Here is a 7533-nt window from a genome sequence, read left to right on the forward strand (position 1 = left end):
CAATGTATGGCACTTCCTGCAAAAACCCTTTTCGTGAGTTAACCCCAAAGTAAAACGATATGTGTTTTTGTTTTGTTAATTCATGCATGGAGCCCTTTCCACTCCAACCCTGGGCACTGTCTGTCTTTCAGTTTGCATTTCTGTAGAGGAGAAGGATTGCCACAATTCAGGGCGAAGTGAGTCATTTTCAGCATTTTGTAGTCTCTTTAGACTTCTTGCTCATCTATGGCTACATGGCCACACCACCTTCCAAGACATGGGATCAGATGGAGATGGATTTAGTGGAAAGGATGTTGGTTCCCATTAAAACGTTGCAGATCTTAAACGCATGTCAATGTTCTTGGTAGCCCAGTACTGACTAGAGATTAGAAATTACATATCTTTGATTTGCTGGAGGTCTCGAAAGTAGAGGTCTCATACGTCAACGTCAATAGTCCTAACATTTCAATCAAACTGTCCAATTTCCATACATACCTTGCCTTTATTCTTTAGGTCATTTATAATTTATCACTATCTTTATTATCTTGAGTGGGTGGTCTTTGAAACTCGGGTTATGGGGGTAATTTAAATCATTTAATTCAGTCATGCTAAACATGGATGCCAAGTCCCTGACTGTTAGGAACTGAAAACTTTGAACATCAGGGGAACTAATTAGTGGCAGCAAGCCAGGAAAAACAAATACACGGTTTAAATCTGATGATTAACTGTTATGTTTTTAGCTTTTAGAATGTACGACTTTCAGTCGTTTTTTTTTTTCTTTTTGCCATGTGTGGTAATTATCACGTTCTATAATATAGCAGTGCTGGTTATTTTTAATTTAGTTTTTGCTACTTGAATCTTCTTTTTTTTTTTTTTAGATATTATTTCAGTCTTCAGTACCCACTTTGGTTCCTCTGTTAATTTAGCATCTGCTGTGAATATAGTTTTTACTGTTCAAAAGTTTGGGGTCACTTTTGCCTTTTTTTCATGGAAAAACAAAGAAATTTCTAGCTGTAGCATAATTGCAAAGGGTTTTCTAAGGAACAATTAGCCTATTAAACGTAAAGCTGGATTAGCAAACAGAACATGCTATTGGAACACAGGAGTGATGGGAGTGATAAAGGTCTTAGTACGCCTATGAAGATATTCCATTAAAAATCTGCCGTTTTCAGCTACAATAGTCATTTACAACATTAACACCGTTTGCGCTGTGTTTCTGATGCACTTCATGTTATTTTAATGGATAGAATTTGCTCTTCTTTCAAAAACAAGGAAATGCCTAAGTGGTCTTATGAATGGTAGTGTGTGTATATATATATATATGGTTTGAATTATATACTGAAATCCAGTCAAACCCATTATTCTGTATTAACAGAAAATGCAACTGATTCCTTCCCAAAAATGATTTTGACACATATATCAGCTACAGACTACTTATATCACTGATGGAGTGTCTTCTCCTCAAATGGCCAAAATATGGACGCCCTGTAGTGTTGCACTAAGGAACCCAAAGCCTCGACCACATTTATATAAAATATAATAAAGCAAACCGTTAGTGGTTAGTAATATGCTTAAATCCAGTAAGCATTCAAGTTTATACAGCTTGGAATAATATAAAAATGTTTTGCGTAACACCCTTAATACCCACGTGTGAATGTATAAAATATATATAATTTTAATCCTCTTGTGTTCTCCATAGGAGATAACGTGAAAATTGCTCAGAATTAATAAACCGTATTTTAGGGATTTTCACACACTTGGTCTAGAGCAATCCTGCTTTAAAGGGAGAGATCTGGCCGGTATCAGGCTGCCTCTACGATGGACAGGAAAATGTAAAACAATTTTATACAATATTTATTAATATATTGCTTTTTTATAACATCTATTCTATGCATTTTATACATCCACGTGGTTATTTAAGGTGTTGTGCAAAAACATTTTTATGTTATTGTCCGTTGTGTGTGTGTTGTTACTTTTGGGAGACCACTTTTTATGCTGCAGTCTCGTCTCCACAAGTGGGATGGCCCTTTTTAAAGAATTTTGGACCAGCCGAGTGGGAAATTGACCTCCAGGCTATCGTGCCCCTGTCTCCTTGACACAAGGTTAAGTTTTTTTTTCTTGATGACTACATTATTTTCCCCAGGACACATATACATTTAACACGTTGCCAACCAGCACATGAAAATTATAACTGCTTTATTTAGGGTAGAAGGTTTCATGTGCCGATTAACAACATGTATATGTTCCCTGAAAATATGACTTTGTGGTCTACGGTGTAGCTGTTTGTGCTGGATCCCGAATCCATACCCTGTAACAATACGGGTGATATGGGTTCCATGATGTATGAATCTTATTTCATCTCGGTGTGAATGCAGTTGGTAGCCCCTAGCTGGGTATTATAGGCAGCCCCTCGTTACTATACTCCAATAGAATGTGATCTCCAGAGTACGAGGTCCCTAGCTTATAGTTTTAGCATACGTGAGTTACAAGGGAGAGCAGTTAACCCGATCAACTATAGCTGCCAGCATTAGGACTACTTTAATTATTTTTTAAGTAATACCCTTTTTACCCAATGTGTAAAAACAATGAATTAGCAGTGTAATGAAAAGTAGCCATGTATTCTAATTCTAAAATCTAATGACATACAATTTTGCAAATTCTTTTGATTCATTTTTTTATTGAAATACTAATTTTGTGGAGTGGTACTATATATATATATGCATTATATGGCCAAAAGTATTGGGACACATCATTAGTTATTGAATTCAGGTGTTACAATCAGACCTATTGCCATGGATGTATACAATCAAGCACCTGGCCACGCAGTCTGCATTTACAAACAGACTGGAACAGTGGAAATGTGTTCTGTTTGGCTGTCTGATGGGCCAGTCTGGGTTTGGCGGATGCCAGGAGGACGTTTGGGGAAGATCTTTTCCTATTCCAGTATGACTTTGCCCCGATGCACAAAGCAAGCACCATAAGGACATGGTTGGATGAGTTAGGTATGGAAGAACTTGACCGGCCGCACAGAGTCCTGACCTCAACCCCATCAAACACCTTTCGGATGAACTGTAATGGAGGTTGTGAGCCGGACCTTCTTGTCCAATGTCAGTGCCTGACCTCACAAATGCTCTACTGGATGAATTGACAACAATTCCCACAAAAAGCTTTCCCAGAAGAGTAAAAGCTGTTATATTTGCAAAGGGGGGCAACTACATATTAATGTCTATGTATTTAGAATGTGATGTCATAAAAGTGCTTGATGGTGTAATGGTCAGGTGTCCCAATACATTTGTCCATATAGTCTATATACCAAGTCTTACATATATGAATATGTTTTGAAAAAAAACATTTGTGTGTTTTCACTAAATGAGAAAAAGGGAATGACGGTTGAAGGGAGACATAGCAAACACAGAGCAAAAATGCTCTGGTCCAATAGCGTAAAAAAAAGCCCTAGTCCTTAAGGGGTTAAAGGAATGAATAACTACATAGATCCACAGACCAGAAAGTTACAAGAGCCGGTTCCAAAGGTATACATACGGGATGGGTTTCAATTACATATTACTTTTCTGTAAATGGTATTACATAGAGTTATTTACTTTTTTAATATGTAAAATGTGGCTCTGAAAAGTTGAATTTGTACCAAAATATGAATCTCCGGAGAAGATTTGCCTCACCTTGTGATATGACATTTTTTAATCAGCAAAAAGAGGATCTTGGTGCAAAGTTTAAAAAGCGACAGAATATAAATCTCCCCCCCATAAATTCATTATATGCTTTAAATAAAACTTTTCCATTTTATATCAATCTGGAATTATTTCAATTGTGTTTTTTAGGGTTTCATTTACTGCTTTGATTTATGGTTTTATGAGGTAGAAGTATTATTAAACACTCATCTACCGACACCAGACAAGCCAGAAGGCTTGTTTTTCCCTCAGAAATCTCATGGTGCTTTCACAACCACAAGGGATTCTGGGTAGGCACATGCAAATAAGGTTAACAATTATCACCTTTGCCTCTATATCCACTTTATACAAGGATCCCTTGAAAGTAATTGCCCGCTGTACAAGACAGCCTTTAGACAAAACTCGGGAAGAGGTACAATAGCCAGATCACCACTCATGGACAGCTGTTTCGTCCTTCATGGGACTCGTCAGCATGAGGTTGTGATACTGGTTTTATGAGGAAATGATATCCCATGGATATGTTTTGAGGTGTGTTTCAGTCCATAACTGGGAATTTGCTGAGCCCTACTATAAATACTACAAGCGTAGTAAATGGAGAGGATTTATCATGCAGATCCGGGATTGATGGTAAAATATGGGTATACCCATTGGTTGTTGTACATAAATATATTGCTCATCTCAGCTTATAAAGTCCATTAGATTGATGATTGGTGTACGAAACTACACCATCTAGTATTTGGGGGAAAGTCACAGATCCGCTTAAATGCATAGTTTACTTAGGAGACCCCCAAATATCCTCCGCTGCGTCACAGTAGATAGGGAGCAGGCCTGAAGGACCCAGAAAGGGAACACTGAATGGGTTGGCCAAGTGGCGCACGGGGCTGCGGGCATGTGTCTCTGTGTCTCCTGTTTTCTTCTCCATTCTATTTTAAGACTCCTCTTAGTCAGGAGAATAGAAGCCACGGTCTGCTGCTGATGCAATGAAACCAGTCTCACTCGGGAGCTCTATGGAGGACTGATCTTGGGGAGTTAAAATCAAAACCCCAACAAGGGGCGTCCAACTGGGAAAATGGAAACTTTGTGTCCTGCCGATTGTGACCGGGCTTCGGAGATATCCTTCTGTCTGGAGGATGAAGTTCCCCCAGAGACTGTCCTGAACGCTGAAGAAACGGAGGAGCTCAAGCAGAGGTACTAAGCCCTCCAGCCCTTCTTCATGCCCTCTTCACGTGGTAAAGGGGAGACCTTGTACATTCTGTACAGCACGATTATATAGGGGGAGAGGAACGATCAAACGGCTTTAGTTTACTTAAAGACTGCTGTTTTTATTGCAGCCCATATCCTGGCAGTGGAAAGGGCTTTTCTATTTAAAGCGGAGGCAGAGATGACAGCTGGAGTCCTCCCTACCCCTCCTCTCACTGACAGACACTTGTTCACATATGGATCCTGTTAGCTCATCATGGGTGTGAATCTCTGAGTCTCTGCTACTTACTGAGTTTTTACTGACGTAACGGGAGCCTTGTACATTTTAGGCTGTGTTGTCGGATTTGGGTGATCCTTTTTGCTGTATATTTTGTCCCGGTCTCCTGTAGCTATGAAGATATTTTGCATTGTTGGGTAACCAGCAACCCCTTAAAATGGGATGATTATAAAATAAAAATGCTTCATGCCCGTCAGAAATGATTTGAATGCGATCCTGCAGTATACATTTTTTTTCTACTCGTCAGTATATTTTCAGCCTAGCGCTGAATGTTCATTGCTGCATTAGAATCATTGGTTCCATTATAGTTTCGTTATCAAAATGCCTGGTTGGGGCCCCTAAGGACATTTTGAGTGTCTGGGGATTAGTTACTAAACTGTGAGTTGAAACTATTTGGAATGTTTCCGCATAATAAATAGTTAAGCGAGATCACACCACTATTCAAATTTTTTACTTTAGAATAGCCTTGTGTTTATGCCAGAATTCTTAAATCCCTTACCAGTCTTAGCCTACACTGCCTGGGATTGACAACTGTCCCATGTATCTACTACTCTATCGGTAAAGTAATACTATTATACACAAATCCTTAGTCCCTATATTATGAAATATATACAAACTCTAGCCAATTTCCTGGTCACACATTATGGGAATTTGAATCACTAAGGAGGCTTCTATAGAAATCTAATACATTTATTTATACAAATTTAATAGGCGTAAAGTAACACAATGTTCGCAATAATTATTTTTCAAATCAAAATGTACTAAATATGCAATAAGCATCCAATACGTCCTTCACAGTGCGGTGGTCTCATTATTTACATTTTGCTATGTTTTATAAAGTCATTAGGTAGGATACATTTGCTTCCATAAAGATGCTTGCATGGCTGCTTTATTTTTTATTTCAGTAATACTTTATAATTTGTGTATATTAATATCACAAATTATGTTATTTTCCCTGACCTCTGTGTGCTAAGGAACTGAAACTGATTTATTGGGTCTTTTTATTTGTTATGTTAATCCCATGTTCTCATATTCCTGTTGGTCACACATTCTATTCCCGTGTAGCCATAAGTCATCGCTGGTCATATGTTAGCGCTCTTATTGCACCACGGGCAGTGTGTTGACATGCGCTGCTAGTTCAGTTTTTCAGACTGTGAATTCAGTGGTATAAGTTGTTTTACAAAATATATATAGAAAGGGAAGAGCGCACCACCTAAAAAGCATAAAATGTTCCCTGGTAAGCAATATAGCCACGTAAAGGACTCTGATAGGACTCTGTCAAGTTTAGGAATTTAAAGTGGACCCTCAGCTTCCAGATAATGGCTGATTTAATAATCCGGTACACAAGACACAAGACGTTTGTTGCGAAGTACTAAGGATTATTTATGTCACTAACAGATTTATAGAATTCTAGCATAACAGAACCAAAAAGATTTGAATTAAGGCGCAGTGAGGACTGAGCGGCCATCTTTCTAGTCTATCAGTGGAAGACTTGTAAAAAAGGATAACATGTTATTTATTAATGTCCTGCTTGTCCTCTATCATTTACTCTTACTTTGTATGTATATACATGCCAAACCATAGCTTTTTGACATCTTGTTATACTTTCCAAATAATAATCTTTACACCATATTTTACTTTTTATGTGTTCACTTCAAGCCGTGTAACCTACCTTATCTTTGATTCAGTTTAAAGGATGTTGTTCATACTGAAGATGTGAAGCCTAAACTGCAGTGCCTTATGTCCAACCCCTGCTTTTCTATGGTAACGGTTCAATGCGAAGATAGTGGGATACACTGGGAGACCAGTTCAAGCCGATGCTCCACACCGTGGGCTTCGGAAGCCAGTACCACCTCTGATGTGTACAGCATGGAAAGTTCTTCAGTGGGTACGCCGCCCGGTAAGGTAATATTCATAATGGATGAGGGCAAGCTACGTCGGAAAAGAGTCAGACCATCCTCGCAATATTCACGGCACGCTTCGCATGAAAAGAAAAGTTTAAGCCATCAAAAAGAGTCTGCAGAAAACACGGGGAATGCTGTGAAAGAAGCCATTGAAAAAGCTAGAAGTCAGTCCTCTATACTCACAGAAAGAACAAATAATATCAATGGCTCCAATGACGTAACAAAAATCTTGGAATTAAAGTCTATCTCAATTCCAGAAAACCAAGCAAAGAAGAAAAAATCCATAGACTCTGGAGTCCATGTGTTAAACACAGTGTCAGAACAAGCAGATGAAGTCAAAGAGGAATCCAATCAAGATGTTTCTGAGAAATCTTCTACAAAAGCTTCTTTGGATGATGCAAAATCTACACCAGACATTGCCAAAATAAAACAATCTTTCCCCAAAGATTCCGTTGATCATCTTGTTAAAACAGAGTTTCAGCAAATG

Source organism: Sceloporus occidentalis, unplaced genomic scaffold (genome assembly GCF_023333645.1).
Source record: "Sceloporus occidentalis isolate IW3139 unplaced genomic scaffold, rSceOcc1.0.p SCAF_78, whole genome shotgun sequence".
NCBI classification, from domain to species: Eukaryota; Metazoa; Chordata; class Lepidosauria; order Squamata; family Phrynosomatidae; genus Sceloporus; species Sceloporus occidentalis.